This window comes from Lingula anatina, chromosome 10 (assembly GCF_051362555.1).
Source record: "Lingula anatina isolate TDL-2025a chromosome 10, LinAna3.0, whole genome shotgun sequence".
NCBI classification, from domain to species: Eukaryota; Metazoa; Brachiopoda; class Lingulata; order Lingulida; family Lingulidae; genus Lingula; species Lingula anatina.
In genome coordinates this window covers 652,404-674,226 of record NC_141776.1, presented here as the reverse complement: position 1 = coordinate 674,226, position 21,823 = coordinate 652,404, and positions in this window count along the sequence as shown.

The window sequence follows — 21,823 nt, the reverse complement described above, 5'->3', positions numbered from 1 at the left end:
TGGAGAATAACCTTAAAGGTCACGCCTCTTCTTAAAAGGGTCTCTGAATAAAATATGCAAATATCTAATGGCTGTTGAAAAAACAGCCATTTCAGTCCCTTCCCCATTACTTGTAAGGTTGATAATCGTCCCATATACTTATCCTTATACTCCGGCTAACACCAAGCTGTACTTACAGGTATCATATGGGGCCCAGGACTTCCATTTCTAGAACCATCATTTATGTCATTCGGCAGTCCACCCTAATCTCTGCCATACGGAATTTACCACGCACTGTAAGCACAGTGAGAAAACGCCATCCCCTCGTAACAGCCACACAATTTGGATTTAGAACGCCTCTTGTTGAACTTATCTGACGGCAATTTAAAAATTAAAAAAGGACAGATAAATGGTATTAATTGGTTTCACAAAGAAACAAAAAAAAATCACCGGCCCTTGTCCAACTAGGTAGTCAACCATCTTGTCAAAGTTAGAAAAGAGCGCGAGTCACGGCGCGAGAGTCTCGCAATATCTTGTACGCAAATGAATGGTGTATTAAAAAAACTCTTATGCGAGGGTTTTTATACTTAGAGAGGAATCATAAATAATGTTTAAAGTTGGCAAAGCGGGGATGGGGAGGGGGAGTGCCGTTTACCCCGGGATAATTTGTGAAATGTGTATTTTGGCTTAACAATCGTCCTCTGGATACGTTTTGAATATGATAACTTAACGGAAAAAACTCGAATAGCTGAACAGAGATTTTACTGTTGTAGCTCGCGGGGGCAACAGAAAAACGAGGCAAATGACAACGGGCATATTCATTTAATTGAAATTTATTTGAAATAGTCTCAGCTTGAAACAGCCATGTAGCATTATGCCTCTACTGGATAGATACATAAATAATGCCACTGCATTTCTGCACCTCTGCACTCCTCTGCAGCACACACCTCACTGACCCACACTCTCCTGGGTGTGACAACTAGGACTGTTCACTTATGCTAATGAGGTCCTTTTATTAAAGAAATGTGATAGATGTGCTTGCTCAGCATATCTGATACAATAAACCATAAACTAAGTTTGATACAATCATTTTTGTTCTTACAACTGTACTCCCTTCAACTGTTGTTTGTACACGTATTACGCAACGTATATGTCATCATAAATATTCGATTAACGCCAACCAATGCGGTTGTGACTGTAGCTACAGCAGTAAAAGGCATATCAAATATTATAAAAACCTAAGTGAAGAACGAGGCTAAAAGCATTGAAAGAAAAGAGAAAACGGAGTCAAGATGAGACTTCTCTTTTAATTTTGTGAGAATTTATTCTATGAATTTTTTCACGCACATTCAGAAATGATAACTACCAAACAGAATAATGCCAGTGGGAGTTTTAAGTCCTCAATGAAAATGCCATGATGAGAAAATAAAAATTCGACAAAAAAGACATAACTCCCAGAAAAAGAATCAAATCAGATGGACTTTCCGACTCGAGTTTCATTTCTAAAAAAAATCATGATTCTAGACAAAATAATCCGATCAGGGGCTGCACTGGTTTTGGAACTCGACCTGTGTTGTAGGAATATTGATGATATTGATCATGCCTGAAAGATTGAAGACAGATCAATGGCTTTTCCGCTAAAAATGTGTTATATGTATGGTATTTATGTTGAAAAAAGAGAAACAAAAACAGCATAATTTTCGACAAAACGCAGAAGGAATTACCTGCGTCCTAGTCAAGACAACCTTAAGGTTGCACATTTGATAGTCTTTCTATGTGCGTGGTCACGATAACACGAGTCAAATGTGTTAAAATGTGGCAATGGGGGGGGGGGGGGCATCAGAATATTAAACCCAGGTTAGGTGTGATGAAAATTTATATTAGAGACATGTACCCTGTTAGGCGGGATTAAAACGTCTTTTTATTGCGAAATAGACTGATACATTTCCAGCTAATATTCCGTCTGCTTACAATAACGTATCAATACATTTCACAAGCCATTGACAATATACATCCTGCAACGATTTTGATATCACACTCTTAATGAAACTTTTCGACATTTTTTGTTTTTAATTAATCTTCAAAAACGGTCAAATGTAGAATAACCTTAAAGGCCACTCCCTTCTTGAAAAAAATTGAGCGGACCTTGTCCAAACTTGGTAGTCAGCCATCTTGTCAAAGTTTGAAAAGAGCGCGAGTCACAGCGCAAGAGTCTCGCGATATCTTAAAGTCTAGTACGAGAATGAATGGTGTATTTGGAAAACATCTTATGCGAGGGTTTTGATACTTGACTTCTTCCTAAATTGCTATGGAGGTATGGCGAGTCTCGGAAAGGAATTATAAATAATGGTAAAGGTTGGCAAAGCGGGGGTGGGGGAATGTAATTTACCCCGGGATAATTCGTGAAATCTGTATGTTGGAATAACAATACTACTCTGGATACGTTTTAAATATGATAACGGAATAAAGTCGAATATCTGATCAGAGATTTAGGTAGATTTTACTCTGCTCCCTTGAACTGTTCTTTATACACGTATTACGCAACGTATGACATGATAAATATTCGATTAACGCCAACCAATGCGGTTATGTCTGTAGCTACAGCATTAAAACGCATATCAAATATTTTAAACACAGTGGAGAACGAGGCCAAAAGTATTCCAGGAAAAGAGAAAACGGAGGCGAGATGAGACTATTGCGCCTGAGCGTATTAATGATTTGTGTATTGGTTGTTTATGTTCTGTTTGCCCTAAGATTTCGGTCAAGGTAAGTAGACAACAGCCAAAATGATTTATAATGGAAATGTAACTTTTAATACAAGCAGGGTAGTGGTAACGTTAGCTTAAATGTTATTTTCATATAAAGCAAAATGAGTAACCTGCGTCATAGGCAATTAGATCTTCTTGTTATGAATATAATATTCTTTTTAGCTGTGTCTTCTTGTTTCAAGTATAATATTCTTCTTATCTTTGTGTACAAAAAACAAGAGAACCCTTTCTAAATGTGGCACGGAGGGGTTCAGCTGATTTAATTTTGATGAAAATCTGTATAGAAAGACGGAAACCTCATAATTCAGGTTTTTTTCACACATAGATTTTCAAAATCAAGGATGTTTCTAAATGTAAAGTATTGTGATATATTATAGATAATTAGCACGACTTTAATTTCCTTTAAACAATATATGTTAAGTAGTCTTTATAAGTATGGGGGCAGTCTTATTCAGTGGTCAGAGGACACCTTACATGGAGACTTATATCACATTCTTTGAGGGTTCCTAAAACAAATAATCTTTCTTTAAATCATTTATTTATATTTTTGCAGATTATTGTTTAAAATAATTTTGCAGAAAGAATGGGCAGCACTTGCAAAAAATCACTTGGTGAAAAAAACATGTTAGTAGTTGAATAAAAACATTGTTTCATGACTAGATTTCCTGTATCACTGTACTCATTGCATAAGGGGAAACACTTGGGAGTATAAATTCCTATATAATTAATAGCACTTGTTCTTCCAGGATGAACAGTAAATGGGAGCCTGCAGTTTATAAACATAAAAATAACGTTCCGGATTCACCACACAAGCTTGCATACCGTTTCAATCAACTTAAATGGAACGCTGTGCCAAAAACATGGTTAGAAAAAATGAGCCGAAGAAAACACGACGTAATGGCACAGTGTCAAAGATTAATAAACTCGTCTGGATTGAAATCAAGACCAACGCCTCCATTTGCCACTATAATATGCAATATACCGTTTGGATATGTCGATGACGAAAAGAAGATATTATTCTGTGGTATTCCGAAAGTTGCAATAATGAACTGGCGCTTTGTATTTCTTCGTCTGGCTGGAAAACTTGCACCATCAACAACTTTGTTTGAAGTACAAGAAAATTCACAAAGATTTTATCGTGCTATTAATCACTTTCAAAAAGCCAATCAGGGACAAAAAGCAGCAATTTTAAGGGACTATGTAAAGGTGATATTTGTACGACATCCGTTAGCTCGGTTATTATCAGCGTACAGAATGATGATGGACGGGAATCTGGCCGTGTCAAAGCTTTTCAGAAGACTGAAAAGACGAAGTGGGGTCAGGCAAACAGTGCGTTTCAGTCATTTTGTTCGCCACATCACAAAGAGCTATGACCCTAAGAAGGGGGTCATGGATCGAAATGTGAGAATTGGATCCGATCATTGGGCAGAATACTTCCAGCTTTGCGACCCTTGTTCTGTTCAATATGATATCATTGGCCATTTAGAAGAAAAAGAAGACGCCTCAAACTTCTTGAAATTAATCGGTGCAAACTTCACATTTCCATCTCTGGAATCTGTGAACGATACGGCTGAACGTCACAGGGTTCACGGTGACACGGCACAAAAAATGAAAGAGAGCTACGCTGAAGTGGAGGAAGCAGATCTACGCAGGTTGTTGGAGGTTTTCAGAACGGATGCACAGCTGTTCGGATACGATCTGACAAAAATAGATTGATTATGTTTGGAAAAAAACTCGATCTCCAAGCTTCTCTTTCAATTTTGTGAGAATTTATTCTGTGAATTTTTTCATGCACATTCAGAAATTATAACTACCAAACGGAATAATGCCAGTGGGAGTTTTAAGTCCTCAATGAAAATGCAGTGATGAGAAAATGAAAATTAGACAAAAAAAAGGCATAACTCCCAGGAAAAGAATCAAATCTGATTGACTTTCCGACTCGAGCTTCATTTCTAAATAAATCATAATTCTAGACAAAATAATCTGATCAGGGGCTGCACTGGTTTTGGAACTCGACCTGTGTTGTAGGAATATTGATGATATTGATCATCCCTGAAAGATTGAAGACAGATCAATGGCTTTTCCGCTAAAAATGTGTTATATGTATGGTATTTATGTTGAAAAAAGAGAAACAAAAACTGTATAACTTTCGGAAAAACGGTCCAATCAAGCAGATTTTCTAACTTGGCCTGTCCTTTTACTATAATTCATCAGTTTTTTAAGTTTGAAGGCAAAAGTTTAAATGGTTTTCCACTTATCGACCGTGCAGGACAACGACGGTGTCACCGGCGAAGACAGAGGTAATGGCCATATATACAGACGCAATGCATCTGTACATAAAAAGCTTTTTGGTCAATTTAGGACATGTAAACGTATCGATTCACCTAAAACACTTAAGTGTAACCGTTATATATTGCTAAGGAATTTTAGAGCACCTGCATATATAGAGCACTATTATATGTTGCGGTTAAACGGAAGGGCGTGTAGCTTAATAAGCAGCAAATAAAAAAGAAAAAATCGTGGTAACGATAATTGCTTGCTTGTTCTGAGAACCCAAAAAGTTTGGTCTTGGAAAAAAGTAACCAGAAGCATTCAATGTTAAATATTATAAAATACAATCAGGTTAGACCCAACTTTTCCTGACGTTGCTTAAAAAGCAGAAGGAATTACCTGCGTCCTTGTCAAGAAACCTAAAGGTTGCACATTTGATATTCTTCCTTTATGCATGTTCACGATAACACAGTCAAATGTTTTAAAATGGGGCAAGGGGGACATCAAAAGATTGAACCCATGTTAGGTGCAACGAAAATATATATTAAAGACATATACCCTGTTAGTCCAAATCAAGCTAATAACTCCTTTGTATTGATACAATTTTCCAGTAAATATTCCGTCTGCAATAATGTACCAATTTATTTCACAAACCACTGAGAAAATAACTATTGCAACGCTTTCGATATCACATTCTTATTGACGCTTTTTTATTGTTTTTTTTTTTTTTAATTTTTATCTTCAAAAACAACCAAATGGATTGTAACCTAAAATGTCACGCCCTCTGGAAACCAAATGCTATCTGAATAAAGTATTTAAATATCTAATGAATGTTCAAAGAGCAGCCATTTCAAATCTTAACCGGTGTGACAGGAATGGTAGTCGGCTAGGAGCCGTAGTCCATTCCCCATTACGTTGTACAGGTGATAGTCGTCCCATATACTAACCCCAATACTCCAACTAACCCTAACCTGAGCTAATCATATGGAACCGGGACTTCTATTCCTAGGACTACCACAGCGGTAGTCCGGCCTAATAGTCCATAAGGTCTGACCAGAAAATAGAAATAAACATTCTATTCCATTTTTCACAAGTGTAAAATACTGGGAGTGTTATGAGCTCCATATATCCCAAAGTAGCCAGTTTTGGGTCCGTTAACTTCATATTCCAAGCCAATATGCCAATTTGAACATTTAGACTGGAATTTTTTTACGCTATTAATGTGGTGAGTCGGCAGGCCAATAGGAGCAGTCAAATTGACGACTACCCTCATTTGACCTTGGCTGTTAGTATCGCAGGAAAGCTAGAAGGGGGGGGGAGGAGTGTGTACATAATTAGCCGTATGACCAACATTATAAAAGGTTAAAAGGTATAAATTGTTCCGAAAGGACAAAGGGTCATATGCTTTTTACTGATGGCTTACTAATATCTGGCACATTTAGTGTGGTTAACAACCATCAATATTTATTAATTTATACTTATTTTAGCAAAATCTACAACAGAAATTGGAAATGGTTTGAAACGGTATCGTGGGACACATTATAGACTATAATTTCTACCATCCGGAACACACATGTAGGCTACCACACACTATAAACACAGTGAGAAAACACCCTTAACTCGTAACAGTCACACAATAAATCGCTTCTTGATGAACTTTTCTGAGGACAATTAAGGTTTTTAAAACATGAAATTACACATACAGCACATTAATTGATTTTACAAAGAAAATAAATCAATTCCATTAGCACTGGTCCATCCTCAGTAGTCAGCCATCTTGTCAAAGTTTGAAAAGGGCGTGAGTCACGGCGCGAGAGTCTCGCGATATCTGAGAGTGCAAGAGTCATCGGAAATGAATGACTTATTTGGAAAAGCTGCTCTTATGTGCGGGTTTTGATCATTGACTTTTTTCAAAACTGTTACAGAGTTATGGCGAGTGTCAGAAAAGGAATGATTTGGGTTGGTATATATGGGAGAGACTGCCGTTTACCCCGAGAAAATGCATTAAATGTGCATTTTGGCGCAAAATCCTCCTTTGTGTTCTTTTAAATACCTCATAAATATCATAATAAAACGGCGCAAACTCAAATAGCTGATCAGGGATTAAAGTAAATTATACTCAGCCCCCTTCCTAAATAGGAGTGTTGAGGTACATACAGTTCGAAGCCTACATGTACTCCAACCCCCCCCCCAAAAAAAAAAAAAAAAAAACCTGTAAAAACCTTACCTCTTACGTAACTTGCATTATCATGTTATGTTTGTACATACATTACGTGAACGTATTACGCCATTAATATTCACCCCGCAACATGCTGTCGTCGGGTCTATATGCTACAGCAATAAAATACACATACATGTTATAAACCCATTATGTAACTACGTTTGAACATTAAAGGTAAAGAGAAAACAGAGGCAAGATGAGACTACAGTACCTGAGCGTATTGATGGCTTGCGTATTAGTTGTTTGTTTTCTGATTACCCATAGTTTTCGGTCATGGTAAGTAGAATATTTTAATGGTTATGTAGCTTTTAATAGAAGCAGGGAGTTGCAACGTTGGCTAAAATGTTATATTCATATAAAGCAAAATGAATAACCAACGCCATAGACAAGTAGATCTTCTTGTTATGGATGTAATATTCTACCTATAATAAAATAATGTTTATTTCGTAAATCTAGGCCATCAGCCTATATTACATAACAGTAAAAGTAGTCAATTTGAGGCCTCCTGCATACATGTACTCCTTAGCTAGAAGCATTCATACACATACATTGACAAGTTTGTTAAGAGAGTTGCATATTCAGATTTCATGAGCTTATTAAAGTTGAATACATTTGCCTGAATGCCAAGGAAATATTTGGCTTTGTAGCCCCGTTATAATTTGTGAATTGCGCATTTTGGCCCAAAAATACTACTTTGTGTTCTTTTTAAATACTAAATAAATATGATAACTGAACAGAGTAAACTCGGATAGCTGATCAGGGATTAAGGTAGATTTTATTTCTGCCCCTTCTTAAATGTGAAGTGTTGTTGGACATCCAGTGTGAAGTATACCCTGATAAGACGTAAGGCTACATGTACCCCCCTCACCCACCCACCCACCCACCCACCCCCAACCAGTGAAAATCTTACCTCTAACGTAGCTTGCATTATCATATGATGTGTGTACACGTATTCCCTGAATGTGTTACGTCATTAATATTCGACTACCGCCACATACAGCCGTCGGGTACATATGCTACAGCAATAAAATGCATATAAAATATAATAAACACAGAAGTTAACTTCGTTAAATCATTACATTACATGACTCAAGTTTATCCCTCCTTTAGCTAGAGGCACTCATAGACATACATTTACAAGTTTGTTAAGAGAGTTGCATCTTCAGATTTCAATAGCTTTTTGCCTGAATGTGGGGGATATATTTGGCCCTATAGAAATTTTACCGTGGACACACAAGCACAAAATGGTAGTTGTTCTCTATGTATGCTTCTTTATAAGCATTGCAGCAATAATCACAATATCTAAATTCAGGATCTATATTTTGATGTGTACCCCTCTTTTCAAATCATGACATGACGTTCTGAGCCGTGATAAGGAATTTCCAATCTTCCAATATGTAATCACAGTTTTAAAAATGACGCTCCATATTAAACAGTTTTGTAGTCACGTTATAGCTATTCAGCTTACTATTGCTCTTCACGTCATCGGGGAGTATTCACTTACCCAGAAAATAAAACTTACCTTTTCCAGGTAGCTCCTTCCACATTTATTTGTAGTTATGTGTGCGATTGCAAACTGTGGTGAGGGGAGTCAGAAACCTAGGAAGACTGGTCCTATATGGGTTCAAACTGACGACATACATCTACTGGTATGCACTATTACACTTTCACATACCTATTTGCAATCATTCATGTAAACTGATGCGTTCTTTGCATATATATGTGTGTGTATGAGAGAGAGAGAGAGAGAGAGAGAGAGAGAGAGAGAGAGAGATTTTAGCTTACATTGTGTGTGTGTGTGTGTGTGTGTGTGTGTTTGTGAGAGAGAGAGAGAGAGAGAGAGAGAGAGAGAGAGAAAGAGAGAGAGGGAGAGAGTGCAGGGGTGGAGATTGGGCCAACAAAGATAATTTGGAAGACTGTAAGAAAATATGAATCCGGCCCTGTGTACACTGCTACAAGGGTACCAACAGATTTAACTTTATTATTGCATAATAAAAAGGCAACTGATCATTGCGTTAGTTGAGGATGTGAGTTATAGAACATTGACCTGCCTATTATGACGACTAAAATATCTCAACATTAATTACACTTTTTGAATGAGATTCATAAGTGAGAGGGCTAAGATTGCACACCAAGCAGCTGACACAGGATAGAATTTTGAACTCCAAACTGCCAGAAAGTAGGGTTGTTCCATGACAACCATTCAGAGAGTTAGACAACATCATAACCAAATAGGCACATAAGCAAAATTGCCAACCGAAGGAAACCACACTCAGAAAATAACACACCATCTTCGTAGAAAACGTTTCGTGATATTTAGGAACTTGACTGCATCATCTAACAAGTATAAATAGAATACACGTGCTAGCGTTACAGACAGACTAGGGGAATGCATATATTTTTTATCTTTGTAAGCAAAAACCTTGGTATTTCTCTCTCTCTCTCTCTCTCTCTCATACACACACATATGCAATATTTTGTTATATAATTAATGTTTCTTGTCTTTTAGGGTGTACGGTAAATGGGCGCCTGGACTTTATAAACATAACAGTAGCGTTCCCAATTCACCGCACGAGCTTGCATACCGTTTCAATCATCTTAAATGGGACGCTGTGCCTAAAACATGGCTAGCAGAAATGAGCCGCAGAAAACACGACGTAATGGCACAATGTCAAAGACTTATACATCAGTCTGGTTCGAAACCAAGGCCAACGCCTCCTTTTGCCACTGGCATTTACAAGTTAAGTTATGGATATGTCGATGACGAAAAGAAGATACTATTCTGTGGTATTCCAAAAGTTGCAATAATGAATTGGCGCTTTGTATTTCTCCGTCTGGCTGGAAAACTTGCACCATCAACAACTTTGTTTGAAGTACAAGAGAAGTCAAGAACATTCTACCGCCCTATTACTCATTTTCAAAATCTCCATCGTAGGAAAAAAGAAGTAATTCTAAGGGACTATCTAAAGGTGGTATTTGTACGACATCCGTTAGTTCGAATATTATCAGCGTACAGAATGCTGGCAGATGGAAATACAGTTTTGGCCAATCTTTTCAAAATGCTCAAAACACAAAATGGTGGTACCGTTTCCTTGAAGAGTTTTGTCGGGTTTATCATAAAGAGCTATGACCCCAGTAAAGGGGTCCTTACAAGAGAAAAAAGATTGGGAGACGACCATTGGGCTGAATACTTCCAGCTTTGCGACCCTTGTTCTGTTCAATATGATATCATTGGTCATTTAGAAGAAAAAGAAGACGCCTCAAACTTCTTGAAATTAATCAGTGCAAATTTCACATTTCCATCTCTGGAATCCGTGAACGATACTGCAGCCCGTCACAGGGTTCACGGTGACACCGCACAAAAAATGAAAGAGAGCTACGCTGAGGTGGAGGAAGCAGATCTACGCAGGTTGCTGGAAGTTCTACGAACGGATGCACAGCTGTTCGGATACGATCTGACAAAAATGGATTGATTTTGTTTGTTAATAGCTCTTAAAACAGCTGTAGATCTTTCTGAGGGAAGTAATTCTTTGGAATTTTTTATAGAATTGCAGGCGTTCTACGGTCAGCATTTTGTGTATAAACAGATACTTTACCACCCAATATTTTTAAAATTTTTAATTCGAATTGTGAACGTTTCTCAAATGACTTAAAAAGGGAAACTGAGAATTCAAAGACGGGGTTATTGTTAATGATTTTAATAACAGTTCTGGAAATGGTATACCTTGGTAATAAAATGAAGAAATGTAAACGTTTTGAAGTTAATAAAATTTCTGCTTCATAAAAGTCTAAAGTTTGTCTTGTTGTACTTGGACGTGGTCTTTGTAATTATTTCAAAATTTTATATAGCCCTTTAATTGAGAAATAAATAAAGGAAAAGAACAGGGTAAATACTTGATTTATTTAATTTTGCAATTTACTTGAAATCGAGGCTTTAAATTAAAGTGAACTTTGGTATTTTTTGGTCGTTTGTACCATGGCCCATAGGAGCCTACACGTGCGTCTTTCAGACGCCCCTTTACATGCGAAAACGACAAGGCCTATGCCGCATTCGTCTTTTATTACAGAGCTTTGAGAGCCGAAAATGACATGGCTGTGTCTGTTTCGCCACTTACTGAACTTCATAGATGCGAGATTGACACGACCAATGTCAATCTCGCGTTCATCTCTTACTGTGGATTTTTGAGCTTCAAATGGCTATGTTATAAAACTCGAAATTCACATAATTATGTCTTGTCCCTCATTCACTGAGACCCATAGGTGCGAAATTTACCAGGTCCGCGCTGCATTTGTCTTTATGTCTCCTCATTAATAGCATATTCACAAAAATTGTATTCATATTTTCATTTTCATCCACACAAGTGGATGCATATGTTACAGTGAGATAAACTAGACTAAACTAAACTAAACTTAAATGTTAACCCAAGCCAAAGGATAAGTAAATGACAAACACAGATAAATAGTGTTTGAAATTTGGCCGGTAGCGGCCGCTTTTATTGAAAGGTCCCTCTAGTACAGAATGGTGTTAGATATTATATAGCATTAAAAATTGTTATTAGTTAAAATTACGTAATGTTATCTCTTAAAAATAAATATCAAAACAAATAGTGCAAATATTTTCATTTGTGGGGTTGCAAAGAGGCCAAATAAACGAAGGAGTGACCGATTATAAGGACCGCCATAGCCAACTGATCAAGGATAACTTAAATGTAATGAAAAGAAAATCTTACTTGTAAAATGAAAAATCCGCTTCACGTACGAGTCTCCTTCTAGGTTGGATCCGTGAGTCCCTCAAACAAAACCGATCAAGAGGTATACTGGCAGACACAAAACTTAACACAAACAAAGATCGTCAGTGAGGCAATAAAGGAATAAATTGCAATGGTGAATGTTCCGTTTCTCAATAAAGTCTATTCAAGCTAGGGTTAGATCCCAGAGTCGCACAAACGAATTCGTAATAAGTAAAGCAGTAAACAGTCACAGACCAAACGAAAAAATTTCCAGCGAGGCGCAACTTGTATAATCAATCTTGAATGCTATGCTTTGCAGAGAACTTAAAGCAAAGTGAGGCCGAGTACCAGTGTTTACTGAATAAATGCGGCAGTGCGTGCCTAAAAGAGAGTCCCGGATTTAGTGCTGCAAATTTCAGCAAAAGTGACGCTTCAAAGCTGCCGGGTCTCCCCGATGGGCAGATAAATTTCAAGGAGCTTAATACAGTGAATTCCAGATGCCAATACCTTGTTTACGCTCCTAACCTGGTAATACCAGATGCTGTTTCCCCCCGCTAATGAAAGTTCGCAACGGCCCATGAAATCAATTAAGTTAACCGTCGCCATAAAACATCGTTTGTCTACGCCAAACTTCCCTTATACTGTGCAACTTATAAAGCGCAAAATTGACATAGCAATGCTTATTTCGTAACGCAAGGACTCCAGCCAATTAATTTGAAACAGAAGGACTGTCTTAAAACCCTTTACATTTGAATCCTTGAAAATAAAATTGTGAAGCCATATAACTATTACAAGCAATTAGCCACACTGTTATCTAGATAGCACTAAATTATGATGGGATTTAAATGAAAAATGTTTTGGGACAGCACTTCGGTTTCAAATTTCAATTAAAATTGGATTTGACATATAAGAGTTGGCTGAAAGTAACATGAGCCCTTTAGGTCAATGGGTTTCAACTGACCCATGTCCAATAGTACATGTCTTGTGCGTCTGTGTGGAGATAGATTTTGTTGAAGGTATGTTAAAGATGAAAGCGACATGACTCTCAAGGTCACGTCAAGTTCGTTTATAAGGGTCTACTTATTCAGCTGCGAAAATCACACATGTCATGCCTATTTTATGTTTTATAACAGTGTCTTTTAAAAGTATAAATTTCACAGTAAAAGACAAATGCGACTTGGCACAAGGCAATTTTGCATGTATGGCAGTCCGTGCGTTACGAAATAAGCATTGTTATGTCATTTTCGGCTCTCAAAGCTCTGTAGTAAAAGACGAACTCGGCATAGGCCTTGTCGTTTTCGCATGTAAAGGGGCGTCTAAAAGACGCACGCGTAGGCTTCTATGGGCCATGGTACGTTTGAATCAATTCTTCTAGTTGCGTAAATATAAAACTTCTCACCATTTACAGTATTTAAAGATGCAAACAAAGTCAATTTTTGGCCACAAAAACCAACCAAATGCCAGCATATAGTTTCAAGTAGTATAACTAAGAGAATTACCAATAGGCATTGTTTAATTTTACCCGAAAATGATGTTTGAACGGATTTTTCTGCTAGCATTCTATGCTGAATGTCTATGGGGCAAAAAAGTAGGTCACGACACTAGGTTAAATTTCCGACCAAAAATTTAAAGAAAGGAGCAGTCTAAAGCTCTTTAATGGCTGATCAAGTGATCAATTCAGTTTTTCCCTTGGGATGCCGAATTTATTTGAGTCATATAAGAAACTAGTAGAAGTGGTTTACATTTGTTACTGAGAATCCACGCTCCACCGATGCTCGGTTCGTATGTACCTTTAACAATGAACAAAGGGATCCAAGACGGCCAAAGTTCGTCCTAGTGAAATGTCATAAGGAGGCAAAAGTATTTCTAGCTCCCTCTAACTAGTCTACATGTGCATTATATTCCCTCGGATTCTTGAGGCAGCTTCACATGTAAGCATCTATTTCCTTAGCCGTTTCAATAATGCAAAATACATATGGTCATGTTATTAGATGATGATGTTACATCACAAATACCACTGGGGAAATTTACTTATTCCAGCTGATGACGTGACAGTGGCGTTTTTGTGTTGAAAATTATATTTTTAATTCAAACATCTCCCTCACAGGAAAAGCTGGCAACACCGTTCTAACGCCTATAGAGTCTCGCGATATCTGAAGCTCGAATCAAATGAAAACGAATGGAGTATTTAGTAAACCTCCTCTTATGCGTAGGTTTTTATCTTTCACTTCTTCCAGATTTGTTACAGAGTTATGGCGATTGCCAGGAAAGGTATGATAAAGGTTGGAAAATCGGAGGGGTGTCGTTTACCTACCCTAGGTTCTAGAATTCAGTTTTGCCAATTCGATCTTGATTTCATATATAACCCAGCAAATCAGCAAAACTAACTGTAAAGCTTTGAATAATTAGCAAGCTAGCATTACAGTGGCCCTGACACTCAAGGCAGGTCATGTACATGTAGCCCAAATATTTTAATGGTAATGTTACTTTTAATACAAGCAGGGTAGTTGCAACGATAGCTTACATGTTATTTTCCTATAAAGCAAATAAATAACCTGCGTCATAAAATAGAAGATTTTGTTATGGATGTAATATTCTTCCTACACTCTTAAAACTGATCAGTTAAACTTAGCCGAAAATACGTTCAATACTAGAAAAGCACTCCGAGAGCGCAGACCTCCGCCAAGGCAGCGATTTTTTATTATTATTGATCATTGATTGATTATTGATCTGGATCACCACCAAAAACTAATCATCTCTTCCTTTGCCCACTTCCGACAGTTCCTTAAAATTTCATCAAAATCAGTCCATAACTTTTTGACAAACAAACAGACAGACAAACAGGGCTGAAAACATAACCTCCTTGGCGGAGGTAATTAAACGATTCACTCAGTCAATATACTGTACATCCCACTAAATATTCAGTTGACCTAACTGCATCAAAGTCAGTTGGTCTTTTAACTAATCCAAACGGTTAAATTTTCGGTTACTTTTAAACAATACATTCAGTTATATATATCTATTTCAATTATAACCATTTATATATGGTTGCTTTTAATCAGTCACTGGTAACTGACCAAAACGGTTAATCTTGACTGAATTGGTTGGTTAAAAAGAATCTACTGGATTCAGTTATAAGCTACCTATTTGTATTGAGTGATGGAAATGTGTGGTTCAAAACAACTGAATTAAAAAACTTGCCATGATTATGTCAACTGATTCGATAGATAACTTTTAACCATACCCTCAGTCAGAATTAACCTTATAAACAATTACATTCAACTGTAAAAATGCCAGAAATGTTAGAGACATTCTCTAATGTCTTCTTGGAGTTCTGCTGAGCGTGTGGTGAGCCCACTTAGACGTAGAGAGGATGATACCGTTCCGACCCAAGGAAGATGAGAGGCAGAGTATGAACGCTTTAGAGCGAATAAGAGTTTCCATCATTAGTTGGCACTAAAATATCCATAGAAATTGTGTAAATAGCTCTGTTCAATAAAATCAAGGGAGAGGCATATAAATCCCACAAAATCAGGAACAAAAATTTGGATCTCAAAATCATCTTAAAATTGTATTACTTACGATAATGATCCACCTTTCAAAAATGTTTTACGAGCACATTACTTTGGCGGGTCAAGGTATAACGTGCTACGTCAAAAGTGCCAATATTGGGCCAATGTATTTTTGCTATCTGGGTGGCAACTTGAAATGCCCACTGCAAGGCTCTGTTGACCAATCATGTGCTGTGCGACTGTTTTGGGCAGTCCTGCGCTCGCAGAAATCTTTTTCAAAGATTCGCGCTCGATCAACAGCAACTGATAAATTGGTTACTTAGTGCAATCCACACAATGCATAGTTAAATACCCGATTAACCAGATCATTACCCGCTAGGTACGCTTGTAGAATGACAAAATAATTATAAATAAACAAGATTCAACAGGTTTGTAGAATTACATTACAGTCTTTAGTTATTCTTGTCAAACGTCCTCAGATCAATAGATAGTTAGCATGGCTTAAATTCCCTTTAAAGAATGTAGGCTTAGTAGTCTTTATAATTAGGGAGCAGTCTTATTTTCTGTGGTCACTCAACACCATACATGAAGACTTATATCACCTTCTTTCTGTTTTATTATAAACGCATATTTATATGCTTGTAGTTTAATATTTTATATAATTTTGTTAAAAGAATTAGCATCACTTGCTAAGACCTCTAAGTAGAACGCTTGAACGCATGACATAATAAATATTCGATTACCGCCATTAACTACAGTAAAACTCATATCAAATATTATATTATATGCCTAAGCATAAACGGAAAAGAGAAACGGAGTCGTGATGAGACTACTGCGACTGAGCGTATTGATGGCTTGCGTGTTAGTTGTTTATGTCCTGTTTACCCAAAGATTTTGGTCATGGTAAGTAGACAACAGCCAAAATGATACTTAATCGTTATTCACCTTTTTATAGAAGCAGAACAGTGGCAACGTTTGCGAACAAATAATTTTGATAATAAACCAAAATTAATAACCTGCATCAAGTAGATCTTCTTGTTATGGAAGTACTGTTCTTCCTTTGTGGGTGTACAAGAAAGAACTAGACAAACCTAAATATAGCAAGGTGTGGTTCAGCTAATTCATTTCGATGTGATGAAATTCTATATAAAATCACTGAAACCTCAAAAAACTGAAAAAAGGGAAGCATGGTTTCAAAGGCATGGGTGTACTGGTAGTTACCACGATGACTTCACATATAATATAAATAGGATAGGCGAAAGTATACATTTTATCTTTATTAGCACAAACTCTAGTCTCTCTCTCTCTCTCACACACACACATACATACACACACATACACACACGTGCTATATTCTAATATTATTAATAGTTCTCGTCTTTTTTTAGGATGTACGGTAAATGGGAACCTGGAGTTTATAAACATAACAATAACGTTACCAATTCAACACACGAGCTTGCATACCGTTTCAATCAACTTAAATGGAACGCTGTGCCTAAAACATGGTTACAAAAAATGAGCCGAAGAAAATACGACGTAATGGCACAATGTCAAAGACTTATAAATCAGTCTGGTTCGAAACCAACGCCAACGCCTCCTTTTGCCACTGGCATTTGCAAGTTAAGGTATGGATATGTCGATGACGAAAAGAAGATACTATTCTGTGGTATTCCGAAAGTTGCAATAATGAATTGGCGCTTTGTATTTCTCCGTCTGGCTGGAAAACTTGCACCATCAACAACTTTGTTTGAAGTACAAGAGGAGTCAAGAAGATTCTACCGCGCTATTACTCACTTTGAAGATCTCGGTCGTAGGAAAAGAGAAGTAATTGTTAGGGAGTATCTAAAAGTGGTATTTGTACGACATCCGTTAGTTCGACTATTATCAGCGTACAGAATGCTGGCAGACGGAAATACAGTTTTGGCCAAACTTTTCAAAATGCTTAAAACACAAAATGGTGGTACCGTTTCCTTACAGAGTTTTGTTGAGTTTATCATAAAGAGCTATGACCCAAATAAAGGGGTCATTACTAGAGAGAAAAGATTGGGAGACGACCACTGGGCTGAATATTTCCAGCTTTGCGACCCTTGTTCTGTTCAATATGATATCATTGGCCATTTAGAAGAAGAAGAAGACGCCTCAAATTTCTTGAAATTAATCGGTGGAAACTTCACATTTCCATCTCTGGAATCCGTGAACGATACTGCCGCCCGTCACAGGGTTCACGGCGACACCGCACAAAAAATGAAAGAGAGCTACGCTGAGGTGAAGGAAGCAGACCTACGCAGGTTGCTGGAGGTTTTCAGAACGGATGCACAGCTGTTCGGATACGATCTGACAAAAATGGATTGATTATATTTGGCAATAGCTCTCAAAACACCTCTTTTCATTTAGTAAGAATTTATTCTATGAATTTTTCATGGACATTCAAAAAATAAAACTACCAAACGGCAACATGCCAGTGGGGGTTCTTAGTCCTACATTGAAAATGTAATGATGTGAAAAGAGAATATTTTACAAAAACACTGCATAATTTTCAGAAAAAGAATCAAATCAGACCGGCTTTATCCGACTCAAGCTGCATTTAACAGAAAAAAAAAAAAATGCAGAACTTCTCAACAATATAATCCGATCAGGGGCTACATTGGTGTTAGACCTCCACCTGTGTTTTAGTAATAATGATCATTCCTGAAAGTTTGAAGACGACAGATCAATGGCTTTTCCGCTAAAAATGTGTTATATGTATTGTATTTATGTTGAAAAAAGAGAAACAAAAACTGCATTTTCGGAAAAACGGTCCAATCAAGCTGATTTTCTAACTGGACCTGTCCTTTTACTAACATTCAACAGTTTTTTTTAAGTTTGAAGACAAAAATGAAAATAGTTTTCCACTTATCGACAGTGCACGACAGCGACGGTGGCACGGGCGAAGACAGAGGTAATGGGAACATATACAGACGCAATGCATCTGTACATAAAAATATTTTTGTCAATTTAGATCATGTTAACGTATCGATTCACCTAAATCACTTAAGTGCAACCGTTTTATATTGCTAAGGATTTTAGAGCACCTGCATAAATTGAGCACTCTTATATTTTGCGGTTAAACGGAAGGGCGTGTAGCTTAATAAGCAGTGAATAAAAAAGAAAGAAAATTTGGATTGTGGCGATTGACGTACTGTTCGTGGTAACGATACTTGCTTGCATGGCCGTCGTCTGGGTTCTGAGAACCCCAAAATTCTGGTCTTGGTACAAAATAATTCGTTAATTTCGAATTTTGGAGCTTAGTCCTTTGTGTTCCTTTAAATACTTTTAAGTATTATTACTAAACGGAGTAAACTTGAACAGTAGATTTTAATTTGCTCCCTTCCTAAATAAGAGTACTGTTGGACAAGCAATTTGCAAAATAAGAAGATTAGACGCAAGGATACCCCCCCCCCCCCCCCATCATGTGAGAATCTTATCATTCACGTACCTTACATTATCATATGTTGCTTGTACACTCATACCGTGAACGCATTCCGTCATAAATATTGGAGTACCGCCACATATTGCAGCCGGGTCTATATGCTATAGCTATAAAATACACATAAAATATTATAAACGGAGTGGATAAATAAGTTAAAACATAAAAGGAAAAGAAGAAACGGAGTCGAGATGAGACTACAGCGTCTGATCGTATTAATAGCTTGCATATTAGTTGTTTGTGTTTTGATTACCCAAATGATTCGGTCATGGTAAGTAGACAACAGCCAAAATTATTCTTAATCGTTATTCAACTTTATGTACAAGCAGGGCAGTGCCAACGTTTGCTAACATATAATTTTGCTAATTAACCGAAATTGATAACCTGCATCAAATAGATCTTCTAGTTATGGAAGTACTTTTCTTCCTTTGTGGGTGTAAAAGAAAGAACTAGACAAACCTATCAAAATATAGCAAGGTGTGGTTCAGCTGATTAATTTCGGTCTGATGAAATTCTATATAAAATCACTGAAACCTCAAAAAACTGAAAAAAGGGAAGCATGGTTTCAAAGGTATGGATGTACTGGTAGTTACCACGATGACTTCATATATAAATATAAATAAGCGAATGCATATATTTTATATTTTTTAGTACAAACTCTACTCTCTCTCTCTCTCTCTCTCTCACACACACACACACACACACACACACACACACACGCTATATTCTAATATTATTAATAGCACTTGTCTTTTAGGGTGTACAATATATGGGAGCCAGGACCTTCTAAACAAAACGGTAACGTTCCCGATTCACTACACGAACTTGCATACCGTTTCAATCATCTTAAATGGAACGCTGTGCCTAAAACATGGTTACAAAAAATGAGCCGCAGAAAACACGACATAATGAGACAGTGTCAAAGATTTATACATCAGTCTGGTTCGAAATCAAGACCAACGCCTCCTTTCGCCACTGGCATTTACAAGTTAAGGTATGGATATGTCGATGACGAAAAACAGATACTATTCTGTGGTATTCCGAAAGTTGCAATAATGAATTGGCGCTTTGTATTTCTCCGTCTGGCTGGAAAACTTGCACCATCAACAACTTTGTTTGAAGTACAAGAGGAGTCAAGAAGATTCTACCGCGCTATTACTCACTTTGAAGATCTCGGTCGTAGGAAAAGAGAAGTAATTGTTAGGGAGTATCTAAAGGTGGTATTTGTACGACATCCGTTAGTTCGACTATTATCAGCGTACAGAATGCTGGCAGACGGAAATACAGTTTTGGCCAAACTTTTCAAAATGCTAAAAACCCGAAATGGTGGTACCGTTTCCTTAAAGAGTTTTGTTGGGTTTATCATAAAGAGCTATGACCCAAATAAAGGGATCATTACTCGAGAGAAAAGCTTGGGAGACGACCATTGGGCTGAATATTTCCAGCTTTGCGACCCTTGTTCTGTTCAATATGATATCATTGGCCATTTAGAAGAAGAAGAAGACGCCTCAAATTTCTTGAAATTAATAGGTGCAAATTTCACATTTCCATCTCTGGAATCCGTGAACGATACTGCTTTTCGTCACAGTGTTCACGGTGACACAGCACAAAAAATGAAAGAGAGCTACGCTGAGGTGGAGGAAGCAGATCTACGCAGGTTGCTGGAGGTTTTCACAACGGATGCACAGCTGTTCGGATACGATCTGACGAAAACGGATTGATTATGTTTGAAAATAGCTCTAAAATGAACTCTTTCAAATTTGAGGGAAGTAATTCTTCTGTCAATATCTTTTGAATAAACAGAAACTTTACCACCCAATATTTTTAAATTCGAATTTTGTACGTGTCTCAAATGACTTAAAACGAGATACTGAGAATTCAAATAGGGAACTATTGGTTGTAATTTTAACAACAGTTTATGAAATGGTATATCTTGGTAATAAAGTGAAAAAATGAGGAAGTTTTAGGTTAATAAAAATTCTGCTTCACAAAAGTTTAGGTTCCTCGTGTTTTACTTGGACGCGGTCATTGCATAGCCCTTTTATCGAGAAATGAATCCCTAGGAAAAAAACAAGATAAATTCTCGAATTCATAATCTTGAAATTTGCTTAATATAAAGGTTTTACATTAAAGGCTTTTTTTTTTTTTTTTTTTTGCCATACAAATCAATTCTTCTAGTTGCGGATATGTCATGCCTACCAAATCAGCTAGGGGGTAAAGATAATTACCCCCTAACAGCTTTACTAGGCATGACGGACATTTAAACCGGTTAATTTGATAGCAATTTAGTGAGACTCCCCAGGGAGATAGATCCCTCCAAATAAGGGTCCCTTAGACAACCAGATTGCAACATAACATACATTTTTGATAATAGGTGCGATATGGCTGCCGACATCAGTAAAAAAATGCAAAGCCGCTTTCTATGGTCTTAAAAAAAATTCCAAACTATCCCATATCCTTGATAAAAGTCAAATGGAGAGGCTTGTTCATGCCTTTATAACTTCACATCTTGACTACGGAAACAGTCTACTGTATGGTCTTCCTACCTACCAAATTGAAAAATTGCAATCTATCCAAAATGCTGCAGCACGACTACTGAACAAAACCCCTCTCAGACCAAACATTTCACCCATTTTATTCGAACTACATTGGCTTCCTGTACGACAGAGAATTGTTTTTAAATTACTGTTGTTTGTTTTTAAATTAACCAGAGGTGAATGCCCCTCATATTTTAACTCGATGCTACATCCAAGTACACCCAGTCTCACCAGGTCTACCAGATCCACCTCTACTCTTTGTTTTATCAGAAATGATAATAAAAAAAAACAACCAAAACCTATGGCCACAGGGCATTTTCAACTTCAGCACCCATTTTA